The following is an 18035-nucleotide window of genomic DNA, read 5'->3' as shown; positions in this document are numbered from 1 at the left end:
TCGCGCTCCGACAGATCAGTGCATATGCACATCTCTACCTGGATGATGCAGCGCGTGTCGAGGTGCTGCAGATTAGCGCCGCGCTAGCGTAGCCTCTGATTGGTAATCTACATACGATCCCGACGTGCATCTGTCTCTGTGCTCACGTCCTGCAGATCCTTGTAGTTTATATTTCAAACATTTCCTCGTGCACGGGGAACGGGAAGAATTCCCGTGGGTGTTTATTAGGGACAGCTTGTAAATGTCTGTCTTTGCGTTTTCCTGTCCGGGTGTGTGTCGTGGCCTTTCCTCGTTGGGTCCTGGTGACACGTTGCAGTACTTGCAGTAGATTGAGGGAGAAGTCAAACTGTGAATGTAAATGTGAGCACGGACGCGTGGCGTCGGCGTGCCTGCGTGTGCGACACCTGCATAAACACACATTGCTCAGATAAACAGTTGACACAAGAGGTCAGGTCACTGGAGCCGGCTGTGTTGTGTGTGGGTGTTAGCACTCGAGAAGCATGGCGTGTGCGTGAGTCTAATGGCTTTCTGCTCCGTCCTCCCGACGCCTTTACGAGTTCCGGGTACAAAACGCCACGGACGTCTGACTCTTATCTAAACTAACAAACAGGGGATGTTTATACCACATAGCGCTGAATAAACACCACATTACGTGAAGTCAGCTGAGCTGGACCCATTGAGTTTCTGTGTCCCTGCTATCCATCACCACACGTCTCCGGGAGGCATTTATGGAATGCTGAGCCTTCGCTTGGCACCAGATCTGTGTGAATGTGTGTGTTTATTAGCTGTGTATCTCAGGCCCAGGACATAACAACCAGCCTGACTCTGTTTAAGCCTCCCACGGCCCCCACTAGACTGACCCAGGAACAGCCCAACACAACACGCTACGCTAACATGCTAAGCTAGCAAAATGTGGAATGATTCCTTAACTGTGGGTCTTTTCTCTCTGATATATACAATGTATAATTCACAATATTAGGCTATATAAATAAAACATGGCTGTACATATTTCCTCTCCTCAACTGTGTTGACTTGAAGCCCAAAGGCCCAGGTGTGATGTCGATATCTGAAATACCCTGATCTCCCAAAACACAGGACGACCGTTGATCTGAGGAGACTTTATAAAAGGCAGCAAAAGGAAACATTTGCATTATTTCCTCCCCGGGTCTGTCCACCTACATTCACACGAAGCTCATCGCTTTCGGAGGGTCACCTTCTGCCCCCTGACTGAAGGTCTGCTTCAGGGCAGCGGTACAACTGTCTGTGTGACGACAATCGCGGTCACACACAGCCACATTCAACCGTATCCAGCCATGGGAGTGATGCAGATTCATTTATGCACCGGTGCAACGCGATCACGCTGTCTCTTAAGGTGAGAACGAGGCGCGCTGTTGTCTCCACAAGGACGACGGGAGGTCAGGTCCCTGAACACACACAGCCTGGTGGCAACTCAACCATATGCTCTCGCTTCCACCTCAGGACCTCCGGTGGGCTTTTATTCTGCTTATTACCCCTAAAAATGATTATCTCTCTGATAAACCCGTTCTCTGTTGTTCCCAGTACCACAGATCAAACGGCTTTGAGGCCGTGCTGCTCTGTAGAACAGCAGCCTATAGGCCCTGCTCATGACACGAGCCTTTCACGGTCGACACTTCATCCCTCACAAAGACGCATTCACGCCGGTGCTCCCCGACGGCCGCCACCTCCTCAGTGCAGCTCTCGGTGCAGGGACGAGACAGTGGGAGCAGTGTGGAGGAACTGGCCTCGCTCCAGAGCCTCCGCACAACGTTCCGCTGCGAGGCCGCGTCCTGGCCGGCCGCCGGTAAACAAGCTGGAAATACATAGCATAACACCGGAAACGCGTTTCCAACCGACACAAAACGGATTCGCCTTCAGTTTACAGACGTCTGGGGTGAAACCTGCAGGCCAACGCTCATTTTACAGCTCCCATCCACAACCACTGCTTTTTGGGAACACACAGCTCTTCTCTGTACATGTTCGGTTGGCAGAGAAAGATTTAGAGATGAAGAAATGAATGCAGAACTTGTCTTACAGCTGTATTCCTGTCAGAGAGCCCCATTAAAACGCACCCACCCTCCAACAGAATAAATTATCAGTGTTTTCCACAAGTGCCAGCTGTTGACCACACAGCATCGGATTGCTTTCCAGTTGGCTTCTCCTTCAATAGCACATTTTTCTTTTCAATTCATGCAATTCCCGCTACTTTATTTGATTACTTGATGACATAGCAGTGTGGGTTAAATGGGGATTTGCCGAGGGGGCGGGGGGCCCCGACTGCTGCGCTCGCAGCAGCAGCCGGCGACACATTCAGACGTGATGGATTCGGTGACAAACGCAGGTTCGCGCGGCATCCAGAGGAACTAATGAGCACAACGGCGCGCGCAGACAAATCATTTCCTTCAAAAACTACTCGCTTCGGGTAATTAATGCGCCTCTTATTGCTGCGTCGTAAGCGGGTTTTTCAAAAGCATCAACAGTTTGATCCTCGCTGTTCACCTCTATGTGAGGTAACAGCACACGGTGTATGTGCGGCCTTTGAAACGTGGCTGAAGGACTTTCATGTTGACTGCGTGAGGCGTAATCGCGTGATGTGTGGTAGCTCTGGGCTGGAGGTGCATTGTACATTCACGGCAGACAAGTGATTAATGAGTAAATACAGCTGTACCAACAGGAGGTGCTACAGAGCGGCTGAACCCCGCTGAGGTCGCTGTTGTTAATATGTGGAGCGTGTCTGAGCGTCTCAGTAAGTAATAGCGAGCGTATCGCAGCGCTCAGCGTGATCCCCGTATCCACACACTTCCCACGACCCAACACACAAGCGCGCACGTAGTACAATTAACACATTAACACCGTCTCGTCATCGCAGACCCCCCGAAACATCTGTCCCCGTGTGACGCTGACATTTAAGGTGCGACCAAACAATCGCAGCCAACGTGGTGCAAACGTACACGCGTTCACGACGCAGTCTGGTGACTTCATGTGAAAAACGGATAAAACAACAGGAGATGAGATGGAAACAACCTGAGCCTGCACACATTATAGCATTAGCACCAAACATTAAAACTGTCGATGGAAACTCTCAGCATCAGCACCTTGCAATGATTTACTCCAGTACAATAAAGAACTACTGAACTCTAGATGTTGGCAGTCGGTGGGGTTCATCCAGGAAAACGAGACAATCACACACACAAGGTGACAACTTTCATCAGCACTTTGAGATTCACATCAGCGTCCCACAAACATAACACGTCCCCGGTTCGGCGGCTGGAAACCCAGAGGATCACACACCTGTCACAGCCCCTCGCTCGCGCTCCTCCACCCTCTGCGGCACCAATATTTCAGGCGCCTGTAAATATTTCACATTCACTTCAAATTATTCGCTCTCGTTTTTAGCGCTGGCAAAGGCCACAATGCGCAGCCGGGCCCACACACGCACGCTGCACAAACACACAAAATGAGGCGGAAAATTAATTAGACATGGAGCTGAGAGAGCATCTTCCTGCACAATCATCTACACGGCACCTCTAGGGGAGCGAGGGATTGCGAGTACGTGTGCTTGTGCATTAATATACACATAAATACACCCACACAAAAGCCCATATACATCTAAATTCACATAGAAATGCATGAAGAAGCAGCAAAGATCAGCATACGCACACAGAAAGACGAGCGAACGCACTGATTCACTTCCCAGTTTAATGCTGTGCTACGAGGAGTAAACAGAGCTATAAAGCCAGTCATTCTCTCCCCAGCAGCTCTCAGACCAGCGTAAACAGAGCTGGAGCTCCAGGTTCGCCTCTACTCCAACCGGTTTTTCCTCCTCTGGATCAAGGTGAACTGAAACCACAGCCGCTCGGCCACTTCCTGCTTATATTTGATCACAGACGTTGTATTGAGCGACCGAGCGTTGGATCTAGAGGAGGTGCGGCTCCGTGTGCGTTTCTTTATCGCCTCATTTGACTAATGTAAAAGAGACCCGGCACTGGTTTCAGGCTCGTGAGTAAGTTGTTCCATCAGCACGGTCATATTTGGGTTGTAGTACTTTCATTACCATCTCATTAAAAACAAAATGTGTGCTTTATGTAAGTGCTATGTATAAAACACCTCAGAGTAATGAAAGAAATCCTTATAAGGTTTCATTTGCCATCTGCTCCTGAAACACGGCTTCCACTGGTAAATCTGTCCCTGTTAATCCCTCTGTCTCCAACATATTCCTTCGCTCTGACAACGCTGTTTCCTTATTCTACCTCTCCCTCGCTTCTCCTCGAATCTTATACAAATATATCGTTTTTCATTTTTGTTCTGTCAGCACAGACACAGAAAGGAACTCGTCTCGTCCTCGTTGGAGGAAATAAAATGGAAGAGAGCGACGGGAGAGAGGCTCAGGAGGGAGATGTCCAAATGTTTGTTTACGTCTAATTGAGCTGTGGATGAGCCAGCAGCCACCTCCGATAACAGTCGCCCCACAATGAGGGGGTGAGGTGAGCGCAGGCAGACAGGGGAATAGACGCGTGGAGGAGAAAGTAGGAGCACAGGTTCGTAGAAGACGACCCAGTACAGGAATTAGAGGAGGCGGCGAGTGAGGACGGGAAAACCAAGGAGAGGTCTGAGAAAGAGGCCTGAAAAGAGCAGCAGGGAAGTGATAGCCAGCAATTAAACAAGACTCGTGCAGCATGTGGGGCCACGCTACAAAGGCCCCTGCGCCCCCCCCACCGAGCGCCCCCCGGGGGCGTCTCCCATCAGACGACTCACGGCGCAAAACCAACACATAAGCAGACACGAGAAAGCATATTCAACAAATATGCAAATAGGTCTCAGTACATAACGCCAGAGAAGTGCCCGGAGCGGTTACAGAGGACAGATATTAATACGAAGATCAAAAGAGAGAAAATGGGGGAAAACCGTCAACTGGGGGAAAAAAAATGAAAAGTGACACTGTACACGGAATTAACTTAGTCAGAGCTCTCAGGGCTGTTTTACCCACAATGCTACTGCCACACAAAGAGGTAGAGCTGTGCTGAGGCCCAACCGTTGCTGGGTTGGGGCGCGTAGCGGCACAGGAGGCAGGAACACTGGAAACGTTTCAGCTGACATGCAGACTAATTATCCTGTGCAACCCAACGAAGACTAGCTGATGACTACAGAGGCACAGGCGCTGACATCAATATTCCCCCAACCCCTCCCTCCATTACAGAGAAATTCATTATATTCCTGCCCAGCTGTCCATCACCCGCTCCCTCCACGTAGGGGTGACTTGTGCTGCTTTTTTTAACACTTTAGCAAAAAAAAAAAAATAATACAGCGGCTTGTCACTCTCCCCAACCCAGCTTTCAATTTCCTGTGGGCGGCTGATGTTAGCTGGCTGTCAGAGTGGGACGGCGCTGGGAATGTGGCGCTGGCGCTGTGTGGTGCGAGGGGGGCGGGTCTCTGCAGGGACCCTGCAGCCCTCGGGAAAACGTACAGAGAGGCGCGGGAGATTGAAGCCATTCCAGCGCCCGCCTCAGAAGCTGACAGCTGAGAGATTAGTGGTTAATTAAGTCAGACGACTTGACTGGCACGCGGGGAACAGCCCTCGAGCCAATCGGAGTTTCGTTTGGTCGTGAAACAAGAGCAGAACTCCTGCAGCCTCTGGGGAGAGCTCACTGGAAGAGAGTCGACCGCAGCCAAAAGCAGCGCGGAGACGTGCTCGCTCCCCGGTTCGTCATCCCTCACACATCTGGAGAGGCTAGATAAGGAACGTGTAACGAAAACAAAATGGTGATTGACACCTAGCGCGGCGTGTGCGTGTTTAGAGGCATGTGAATTAACATATTCAGGTGGGGAAGGATGCAGAGGAGGATGAGAAGGCGCGATGCGAAACGCTGGAGCGCCGAATGAAAGGGAGCGCGAGAGCGCGATGGGAGGACGGGGAGCAGATTTGAATGGAGCCTTCTTAAAATGTCACGTCTCGGTTGGATCGTAAACACGTCCAGGACCTCCAGCCTTTTGCACACGTGCATCTCGGGGGTCTTTGGAGGAAAGAGAAAGCCGAGGTCCGGCCGCACGCCGAGCGCTTCAGATGAACCCGGCACTCCTGCCTTTGACGGCTCCATCAAAGACACCTTCCTGTTTGAGAGAGACATGCGAACACGCAATTAGCCCCTCAATGACATCAAGCAGGTCGTGGAGATGAGGGCGAAATAAGCCATTTGCCTTCGCAGTGATATGCACAAGATGGTTCCAGCCGACGAGATAAAACATTTATTTATTTTGTTTTATTTGTATCCTCAGTAATTTATGTGCATGATTTCATTTGTCTTCAAACTTAATTTGAATCCAAACAAATAAACCCAAACAGATGGCTTCCATTAGGCCGCGCTTTCCTTTTTAAAATAAAACGGTGCAGGCGCCATTTGTAACTCTCCACCCTCGGAGAACGACTCTAATGGCTGCAGTTTAAATGTAGTCACTGTGCTTCGCACAACTCGCCGCTTGGCAGCGAGGTGATGAATGACGGGAGGAATGAGCATCAGTGGGATACGGCGAGAAAACGAAGGGACGGCCGTGGCCTCGGGTCCGTACGGGCGGAAATGTCTGCGTCTGTGTCCACTCTCTGCATGTGAACCAGACAGTTGAGCCGTTTCCCGACATTCATCATTTCACCTGTGGGCGGAGTGCCTTTGTTTTTCAATGGTGCCGCTCCTCTCACCGACTAGTTGCTGGTTTCTTTTCGTTTTTCTTTAAGCTGATGGTGTAAAATCAACCTGGCATTAATAAGCCTCATTCTGTGCTTTTGTGTTTGTGCGGCTGGCGCTGCTCACACTTCTGCTGCAGCTGAGGGATTATAATCAAGAGCCGCCTATGACTTAATGAGCAGCTTCGTGATTGAACCTAGAGCTCATTTGATTTGTATACACTTTTATGATTCCCTGAGTAGAAGCCCCTCAGAATGACAAGCAGAGAGAAAAGAACCTTTCAGAATCATTGTTAAATTGAATTTGTTTATCATTTGTAAATGTGAAGCTGCCGCTGATTTGTTTTTTCCACACTGCCGAGAGTCTCCGAGCATCAAATCACGGCTTTTACCAGTTCGCTTCACTCGTACGGCGCGCGTGCAATCTGCCCTCGTTAGCGGCGCTCGCCGAAGAGACAGATCCGCCCGGCGATCGGCTGTCGGCGAAGCCAGCGGCAGAAGAAGCCGGGAGGAGAGCGGGTCCGGCCGGGGGAGAAGAGGGAAACATCAGGGACGACCCAGTGCAGCGAGCCCACGGCTGAGCTGAGAATTAGCTCCATCTTTTCCCAACACAGATCAATAAAGCATTACCGTAAGAAAGAGGAGCGATGGAAAGAGGGAGGGCAGAGCCGATAAAGAAGTGGAGGAGAGTTAAAAACCCATAATGTAGCTATGCCTTTAGCTTCTTTCTTTCTTTGACTTATGAGTCCCGCCGGTGACGCCTTCAGTCAAGCAGCTTTCCAGCCAATATCCACTGAGCCAAGCAATTCCAGTACAAGCAATAGATTATTGACTTAATGAATTAAGGAGCTGCAGGTGTTAAGCAGCGCAGGTACACACTGAGGCAGCGAGTGCATGGAATCATGTCACCGCACCGGCCCAGACTCCAGTCAGCGGAGGTCTGGACATCAGGACACGCTCATCTTTTTATGCTCATCTTCCTTCCCGTTCCCAGGTCTGTGCTCAGCCACCAGAGTCTAATCACACACTGAATTGTCCGTCTTATCATTTCAGGCTAAGAAGCCTTTTGCCGACATAAAATATTCAACAAAGCTGGATAATCCATTACACGGGGTATTCATTTGGTTTCATGGTGGCCTCTCTTGTAATTGTTACTGCACTGCACCTCGGTTAAGACTTTATAGGAATGTGGATATGACCTTAATTCACTCACCTCAGCCAAAATAAACCCTCTAAAAAGCGTCAAAATGCCGGACTCGCCATCGCCAACAACACGGATGCTACCTGTCCCATCGCTGTCCCCGACGTCCGAGTTAAGAGAATTTTCCTACAGCGATCAATAAAGCAGCACTTATTTAATTAGCATTGCACTAAGGCCATGCAGCAGGAACACTCCAGAAACATGCATTTTTATGGGACACTAAGCTGCAGCACGGAGCAAAACAAAGACTGGCTTTAATCCATTCTATTTTTCTCCTTCTGACTCTTACACACAGAAAACTATTAACACATGCACACATGCCCCGAGCCTCACAAACACAAATAGAAAATGACCACATCCTGACATCCAGCCTACACACACACAGTCCGTGCCCTGTGGAGTATGGATTCCATTCCAGGGAGGGTGCCTCAATATATCACGGGACATTTATTGGCTCCATGGATTCCCTTGAGTTCATCAGGCTCCAGAGGAGTAAGAAGAAGAGCAGAGACTGAATATAGATTCACTCTGCCACTGTCTGCTGAGCAGGCCTGGCCGCTCCATCAGCCTGTACCCTATTAGAGGCCATGATGGAGTGTGACAGAGTGTGTTTAAGTGCTTGCATGCGCGTTGTAAGTGGGCAGAGGCTGCGCGGGTGCAGGCAAAACAAAGGCAGCGCGGCGCGTTGCGATGTGTCGAGGATGTGAAAGCACCAGGTTCCTGCAAACGCAGGGAAAAGGAGGATGCAGGCCACAGTTTATCACCTGCTTTCTCTTGTGTTTTAGATCATTAAGTTGTTTTCGCTTCCCCCGGATAAGAATTATAAAAAACGACAAAACACACAAACAACAGTATGTAACATCGTGCTCCAGATTCACTCTTGATGGTCCCATATATCAGTGTGAAAGCCACAATATGCAGCTTAGTCACTCTGCTCCACCCAGGTCTCCCTTTTCTGCAACGCTCCTCCATCTCTGCTCATCCCTTAAGGTATTACTCACTATCCAATTACTTCCAATGCTAAAAAACCTCCTAGTTAAGCAAAAATCATTGAACACAATCGCTTTCAGCTGGCTGGGCGTGGGTTTGAATCCACTGGCCGCTGTTGACATAATGACCTCAGTCACACAATCATTTTAGGGTGGATTTTGTGCACATCCTGATTTTGGGACATATGGAGGAAGAGAGACAAAAAGAGGAAATTACAGGGGGGATATGAGACATAACTGGAAGAAAAGTGAAAAGAAACCAAGTTAAGAGGGACAAACTGATGTAAAAACATGTAAAAGTCAAAGAAGACATGAACAACTACAAAAAGAACAGAACGAAGTGTGTCAAGACTGAACTCACCGTTAAATGAGACAAAGTCACTTAAGGGTTGCCAGTGGTCAGAGAGACCGAATGATAACCAGGGGACAGCTGGATGCTAGCGGGCGAGAAACATGACCTGTGTGTGTGTGCGCGTGCGCGTGTGTGTGTGCGTACGTTTAAAGAGCAGCAGCAAGGACAGGAAGTGTGAGGTGGGGCATTAGGGTGATATGTATGTATGCCTGTAATGCGGTGCTTAGCGCTGGGTGAGAGGCTGGGAGGGACACTGAAGGCCACCACGGGCTATTGGAGGTGCTCATAGTACATGCCAACAGCAAGCCAAAAGCGGGAACGGTATCAGCATAGCACTGCAGGAAATAAATACGGCAGGGTGAAGATGAATGGCTCCAGGAAAAGCCAAGAGGAGGAGGTCAAGCAAGGAACAAGGAACACAGCTTATTGTTTAATACTGTAATTAATAATCGCTCGTGGCTACAGGGTTCGGCTGTTCGGTCCATTTGGTTCGGTTGTTCAGGCTATAGGTCTGTAATTTCTCTTTGATAAAGTTGTACAGAGTTTAATGCTTCTTAGATGATTTATGCAAAATAACATGTTTCTATAGCACCATTTGCAATTTTGTGCTTTTGTGAGAAACACCTTTTTATTTTGATTTCTCTTTGATTTGATTACATTATCAGACCTGTGTTGCCTCCCTGTATTAGAATGCGCAGTTTTGCCCTAATCTGACCTGAAGCACCTGCTTCATGAGGGAGACGGACGAGCATAGATGGCTTCATCATTAGGACCGCGGAGCAGAGAACGGCTTTGAACTTAATACGGTTAATGGTGTGTTAAATGTAAAGGAAATGAGGACTGAAATGAGCGAAGGCTTGGAATGAGTCAGGACCTGCTGCAGTGTGAACGTTTAATCTGCACAGAGACGTTCAGGTGGAACAGGCGGCGGCGGCGTGAGGCTCGTTTGTCACGGCCTGGCAGCGTGCGTGTAATCGGTGCCGGCGCCGGTTCCTGTTGTAGGGGACTGTTCAGTGTAGCAGGCCATCTGACAAGGAGGTGCAGCACGCCATGCATCACACACTCCAAGTGAAGCTGCGCTGGGTGTCGGTGGCGCGGACAAACGAGTGAGACGCTCCGCGAGCGACGGAGGGGAACTTTGGACTGTGACGAAGGCAGGAAAAAGGCACAGACTTTAGGCCCGACACCGCTATCGTTAAATAAGAGCGCAACACTAGAACTCATGAGTAACTCATGCTCTCCTTCATTTGCTAGGTGGAGGAATAAAAGCCTTTATCTGGGGCACGCGCGCTGTACTGTCTGCTGCCGGGGTCGACTACGGCAGTCCGCACGCACACACAGACACACACACCTGCACTTTGACACACAAACAGTATTACATTGCAAAGCAAGCAAAAAAAAAAAAAAAAAAACAGGTGAGGCTTCACTGCGCAATACAGAAACCGGTATAGTAGCTATTTTGTCATTTGTAACGTCCACTTTGCAGAGTTTAGGCAGTGCATTCAGAACCAACAGTCAGAATACGCGAGGTCTAGTTTCAAAGCCCTCTGACTCAGGACAAGGACTTTGTGTTCTACTTATGCTTAGGCTGCTATAATAAGTCAAGCTACTTATTTAACATAAAAAAATAAAAAGGTACGGAGCTGCTCCTCTGCTCAGATAATGGGATGAAAGACGAGTTCGATTTCAACAATGTCTGTGAACGGTGCGTTTTCCGTTGCTAATGCCTTTTCAAACAACCAGAAGTGAGACAGTCTGTCGTCTGTCAGGCCAATTAACTTCTGCGCAGCTACAGAATGAACGGAGAAGAAACAGGGAAGGTTGGGAATGACTTGATTTTATCCGCTTTGTTGTCACGAGCGCAGCTGCAGGATTCCTCGTACCGGTCGGACAAACACAACCTCTGATCACAGTGAATGTCACTCATGTTAGTTTGCAACACATTGGCTGTTCAGCTGATTTACATGTGTCAGGCAAATCAAATCTGGAAACAGATGGGACAGACATAGCTATTTGAAAACACATTCACTAAACTAGTAATGATTCATGCACTCTAAATATAATGTATGAGGAAAAAAATAATTAAGCACCAAGGATTTTAAAATAGTTAGAGAAGTTGCTTAGATACTCCTTCATCCAAATCCCAGTTTAACCCCAAAAACCCACTGTGTTATTGAGAGCATGATACATAGATAATGTTAATGCAGATATATAATATACAGTATATATTATCAAGGCCATATGGACCCTTTGGTGGTTGGGATTATCACTATGCATCAGTCATTCATCTAGAGAGCAGCCAATCAGACGGCTTAATTTCACATCAAAGCCACGGAAAAATCTGTTATTAAAAAGCCTTTTCATCTCACTGCGAACTTACGCGGCACAATATTTTCTGACCTAATTTCACAGGACGTATCTCAGGCAATTCAGGAATCCTGCGTGGAAGTGCTTAAATGAAATCTCGTTTGGGACAAATTAATTGAGATCTGGTCTGTTTACTGCCTGTGAGTAATGACATCTTGACTTCCCTTACATTACATTTTGGTAAATTTTCTGAATTTACAATTGTTAGATCCCATCCAACCAAAATCCCAAAATATCCCAAAATAATAGCCCACATCTGCCTCCAGCATATGCTCCACATGTGCCGACTGCAAAGGTCAAATAAAAGCAAAAAGGGAAACTCAGGGAGCTGAAGGTCCAGCTCAACTGCACTCAGGCAGAGATCTGTCCGTCTCAGTGTCTCTCTCCGTTTCTCTCCCCCACCTGCACTGTCATTGTCAAAGCTCTTACGCTCCAGTTGGCCTGGACAAAAGCGAGCGAGGTCGCCAGAGGCTTTTCCTGCTATGATTGCGCTGGTGTTGGCCGGGGTTGATAAAGGGCGCGATTAGGGCGCTGAATGGGCAGCCATTAAGACGACATCCACACCAGTGGGAGCGCCCTGGGGCCGAGCGGCCGTCCTCCACAAAACTGATACACGCCCATCAGGCCGGAGGCGTTCGCTAATATACAGGTAGAGTGGACTTTTAAAAGAGAAAACAAGAGCAGCTGCAGTAATTGAGGAATGAGGATCTGATGCTCGCATCACTCACTTAGGGCCGTACTGGAGTTACTCACCAGCAGCGGGGGAAGTAACGTCCGTTTCCTCTTCACATCACAGATCGGATATCTATAAACTAATACGCTGCACAGCCTGACCTCCTTTAACCTTTCACACAGTGCATAGCAACAAGGCGACTGTTCATCAGCGTTCGCGAGCGTGCGTGTGTGCATTCATGTGCATGTGCAGCTAACACAATGGTGTGCGAGACAGCACAGACGCCACTGTGCTGTCAGAAAAGTTTCCTTCACGGGGGGAACCAGGGTGAGCTGATACATTATGCATACTGGGGCTCAGAAAAATGTGAGGAAGCTGGCAGTCAACAGTGGGAGGAAGAAACGCAGCGAGCGGAGGATGACAAAGTGCTGAGATAAAGGTTACAGGGTTGTGCAGATGATGCATATATCAAGCTGAGAGTGAGAGAATTACTGTAAGCTGCGTGTTCATCCACGCACACAGCCATGCTACAGGCTAGCGGCGGCGCTACAGGCTAGCGGCTGCGCTACAGGCTAGCGGCGGCGCTACAGGCTAGCGGCGGCGCTACAGGCTAGCAGCGATGCTACAGGCTAGCGGCTGTGCTACAGGCTAGCGGCTGTGCTACAGGCTAGCGGCGGCACTACAGGCTAGCGGCGGCACTACAGGCTAGCGGCGGCACTACAGGCTAGCGGCTCGGCCTCTGAGCAGCAGAGGTCCCAGGCGGAGCTGAAGGCTGGGTGGGGCAGATCCGCTCACCAGACACGTCTTCTGATACCTGTGTATGAAAAGCCCAGCGGTCAGCGGCGGCCCTAACCCTAACCACAGCCTGTCAGATGGAGGGAGGCACGGCTACGAGAAGTAACAGCAAGTCCGGTCGCGGCTCAACAGCACCTTTGGGAAAACCATGACCTGGATGACAGAATCTTCACAGATGTTTAGAGGCACTGTTGATGTTTGGTGAAGCCTGTCCGGCTCTGAGCCACTGAGACCTCAATTCCCAAATTGGGCACTGCGTCTCTTGTGTCACTTGTAAACAAGAAGCCTTTGTCACAGTGAATAAACTCAGACTTGACAGACAAATTATAACCCATTTTGAAAAATGGAAGCGCTGGACTGATGAGAAACTCTGAAATAGCAGCAGGGGGAAGTGGTGAACTGCGAAGACGACAGCGAGCAGTGGTTGAACAGGAGAATGAGGCCGTGACGGACGGACCGCAGGTTATGAATGGTGTGCGTTTCGCCACAATCATTTCATGTTTTCAAGACTGGGGAATGAAAGCTGTGGTTTCGCTGCCTTTGAGACGAGCAGCCCGGACGCTGCAGCGGAGGAACGGGAAGCTCTGCCAGCGCCGAGCGCTCCTCCGAGGTATCATTCCAGCCAGACACATCGCTCCCATCTGTTGAAGGCAAATTGATTTTGTGACCTTGCAAACATAACTTTTTAGAGCGAGATGAGACGCCTCCCTCTTTCACAAACACGGCTTAAACATAATAATCACTTAGACGCCGACATGTCAAAATTGGCTCCAAACCCTGACATCGAGTTCTCGCCAGAATTGGTGGAAGTCACATCAGGCTGAAGGGTGAAATAAACATGATATTGGTGGGAAACGTAAAACTGTGGCTGGGTGGAATAAACAGGCAGAACGTGCCCTGCAGTGAAGTCCTCCTGAACACGATTAACCCGTTTGCAACCGCTACTCGCTGCGACGGTGAACGGGAAATCGTGCTGCTGCGAGTTTCACCTCCTCAACACAGCACGAACACTCAATTCAGGTCTGTAATTCTCGTCTTTCAGCTGCGTGTTTAGATTTCACCAGCTGCTGAAAGACATATGGTTGTGGACCTCATTCTTTTGTTGAATGTAGGAAGCACCATCATTGGACTGATTTTTCTGTGATGTTAAGTCAAACGTGGGACCAGATGTGTCACCTCTCGTTTTCTGGGTCACATACCAGCCGCCTGTTCGTGACCCAGTGCCTTCGGGCCTCGTCGTCGTTGCTACGGCCTGAACATCAACCACGGGTTTGCTTGTATCAAGCCATTTGCCGCCACATCGGAATAACTTCTCAACAAGCAGGTCTTATTCAAATCACAGCGCTCAGAGCACCTCCTGACGCCTTCACTGCATTCACGCACCGGGGACAGAATCTGTCAGACGGTCGGGGATTACGGGCCGTCACGACGACGGCTTGACGAGTGCAGAGTGTCAGAGGAAACGGTTTTGACAGTTCAGAAGAGACACAACGCACAAACGCAGGCTTCAGACGTTAGCCGGGCCTCAGAGCAGCCGCTAGGCGAGCGCCGTAGCTGCTAGCGTTCACCAGCTACGCTGGAGACGCAGAGGCTGGAAGTGATAGCGATTATACGGCGACAGCAAATGAAGCGAAAGGAGCGGCAGCGCATGCAGCACTAGGGGACGACTGCAGAGCCGTATTTGTCACTACGAGAAACCCTTTTCACAGCTCCACACGGTGTAATTTAATCCCGTGTTCATAAGACTGGATGCAGCATCTTAAAACAAGCCCGCAGCCGCTGGCTGAGGAGGAACATGGAGGGTAATAACCTCCGCTGCACCGCGAGACACGGCGACTTCATGAGCGCATTTGACCGAATTTGACAAAAGCACAGCGGGCGATGGAGCCCGACGTGTTCCGAGGCTGGAGAGGAGGAAAACAACACAAGGCCGCCCCTCGTTTCCACGTATTCTAAACGGAGCGAGGCCGAGCCGGGCCACGCAAACCGCACGCGCGGGCAGGCGCGACCCCGGCGTCTTCACAGGCACCGCTCTGCAGGGCCCTAATTAGAGCCTTCGCCCTCGCCGGCCAAAGTCCACACACGCACATGTTATTTTAAAGCCGTGCTGCTGCACTAAAGCCCTGCGAGGGGAACCTCGCGCTGCAGTTGCAGCGTACGAGCTTGCACGCTTCCTCTTGCGGCTCCACGTGCACGAGAGCGGTTCCAAAGCGCTTCCCTCCAACTTCCAGCGAAGCCGATGTGCTGCTAAACGGCTGTTTTCCTGCGGCCTCTCGCCTCGCGGCTCTGATTAGCATGCTGCGTTCATCCCGGACCGTTACCCCAGGTTTTGAAGCCTGATTGCTCCCCCTTCGCTTTCAGCAACCTTGAGTTGCTTCACGGCCGCGAGTTCCAGCGCCTCCGCGCACACGAGCGCCGCTGCGATACAGTCAGCATTCTGATTTTATACACATCCCTGCAGTCGCTCTGATCTCTGCCTCGCGTCCAAGCAACACAAACACACCTAGCGCACACCTAGCGCACACTCCTCACGGAGACTCGCTTTCACTGGCACCTTTTGTCTCCACTAAATATCCGCCTCTTTCTTCGCCCCTTTTCCGTCTTTCACGCTCTCGCTCATTTGCATTTAGTGTTCAATGCACGTTCCTCTTCCCTTTCTTAGCGAATTGTCTAAAGTGAGGGAAACTAGGCCATTAGGCTGCACCACAGCGTCTCCCTCGCTTCAAGTGTCCCCTCTTTTCCTCCGGGTCTCCGTCACCCTCCCTCTTGCCCCGTCTCATTCTCACAGTTTTCCTCCGGTTGCCTGCAGTGTCCCCACGTCTTCTCCCCATTTCTCTGTAATCTTCATCACATGACACTGCTTTTCTTCATTTCTGTCTTGCTGCTCTTATGGCCTTCGGTACCGCCGTGCCCTAACGTCAACCTGCCCCTCTGCAGCTCTGTTTCCTTCCTATCATTACACACACACACACACACACACACACACACACACACACACACACACACACACACACACACACACACACACACACACACACACACACACACACACACACACACACACACACACACACACACACACACACACACACACACACACACACACAATTACAGTTCAACAAACTCAAAGTATTTCCCGATACCTTTTGTTCCTATTCACATTTCTTTTTCCCCGTGGCGTATTTTAATAGGATTTTTGGATATCATTTACCAATCGCTCAACGCTTTATGAAAGTAAAATGAGGCTAAGGGAACTGACAGGGACAGAGGTGTTTAAATTTATATTTTACACCTATTTTGCTAAAATCCTGGGGGTATTATTAAAGTTTCATAAAGCAAAAACAGAGATAACTCAGCGGGTGCTGACATCGCACTGAAATGTGTTATATAAAGAAAAAAGAGGTTGTTTAATGTTGTAGTGTCATTTTACAGACAAAACATTTTTTTTTTAATTTTATCAAAAAGCATCAACTTAAAAACTAAGAAATGTTAATGTGGTAAAAGTGGAATTAATTCATGCTGTGAAGAAGCTGCTCATTTAAAGGATGCTATTAATCAGATTTAATATGGAAAAATAAACACCCTGTTTCCCAAAAGAAATGTTACTGTGGAATTTAATGAATTGAATATATTTCACTTAGCATTGTTGTATTTGGGTGGGGGCTAAATTCTCACATGGGCTGTCTACAGCCATAAGAATAAAGGTGATTAGGCCTTTGAGCTGGCTGTGGTAAAATCAATAAAAAACCCTTCATCTTCACCTTAAATGCGATCGCTTTAGAGCCCTATTCGTTTTCTGTTCATTTGAAATTCCCATGCGGTAAGAAATGATGTCATAATAATCTAATGACGTCTCTCTTTGTCCACAGACTTCCTGCTCCTCCTCCTCGTGCCCTTTGTGCGGGTGGTTGCTGTCTTGTCCAGGTCCCTCGGGGCTAATCTGCTGGTGCACAGATGCATGTGCTCATTAACCTGGTGCCACCTTCTAAGAGCCTCATTGACTGTGACAGAGCGCCTCAGACAAATACATGTAAGGCTCTGACAGACACACTCACACATGCTTGGTAAGTGGCAGGGACTATTATTATTAATATAGCTGCAGGGTTTCTGACAGCACCCATAGAAAACAGTGAGACAGGGAATAAATGAGGTGGAGACAACCGCAGAGGCCTCAACCTGAAACCCTGCTTGTGAAGTTTTTCTCCTGTTTCAGAAATCCCCTTCTTCTATTTCAGTAAGTGATTTAAAGGACGGGTCTAGCACCTCCGCATCTCTCCTTCACACCTTCCTCTCCGAGGCTAAAGCTTGTCTTCCCAGAGACGGAGTTTAATACAAAAGGGGAGCAAAGGGAAAAAAAACCTCATCCAGGTTTTTGTGTTTTTCTTACAAATGGCAGCTGTCCCTCACATCACCTCCCCATTCACACCCTTACACCCTCAGAGCCTTTGCTCCGTCCAACGCCCACCTCCTCCCCACCCCACACTAACCCCGCCCACCCGGGTGAGCAACGGGCCGTGTGGACTAAATGAACCCATTCACAGGGAAGAGGGGCAGCTCCATCCCTTCGCTGCCCAGCCCAACGTAAACAAGCCTGAGGTGACAAGGTGTGGGCCACGGCTGCCACAGCACACGCTTGGATCAGAACCACCACCTCGCCGTCACAGGGTAAACAATGTTTGAAAAGGCATCATTATAAGAGAGTTGACTGCACTTTGTTTGTCAAAATATGAATCAGACAAAAAAAGGTACTTCCTCCAAAGCGTTGAAACAACCAAGTGATATTTATTTACTCCCCTCCCGCTGAACAATGGCATTACTCAGTTCTAATGAAAGCCTGGTTCTAGGCCCACGCTGCAATAGAGAGCTCATTCTTCTGCTTGTACTGTAGCCGTCTGCGGGTGCTCTGCACCTTCAGACCATCCGTCCATGAATAGACAGGCACAGATAAGCTCTGTCAGCACTTC

The 18035-nt window shown here is 49.3% G+C and overlaps 1 protein-coding gene across 7 annotated transcripts in view; it reads right to left on the bottom strand.

The window, feature by feature from the left end:
- Nucleotides 1-18035, bottom strand: part of ext1c (exostoses (multiple) 1c) — a 54093-nt gene that overhangs the window by 17781 nt on the left and 18277 nt on the right. The gene's annotated exons all lie outside the window — the stretch shown is intronic.

This window comes from Betta splendens, chromosome 11 (genome assembly GCF_900634795.4).
Source record: "Betta splendens chromosome 11, fBetSpl5.4, whole genome shotgun sequence".
Classification (NCBI taxonomy): domain Eukaryota; kingdom Metazoa; phylum Chordata; class Actinopteri; order Anabantiformes; family Osphronemidae; genus Betta; species Betta splendens.
This window is presented reverse-complemented; position numbering and strand designations above follow the sequence as displayed.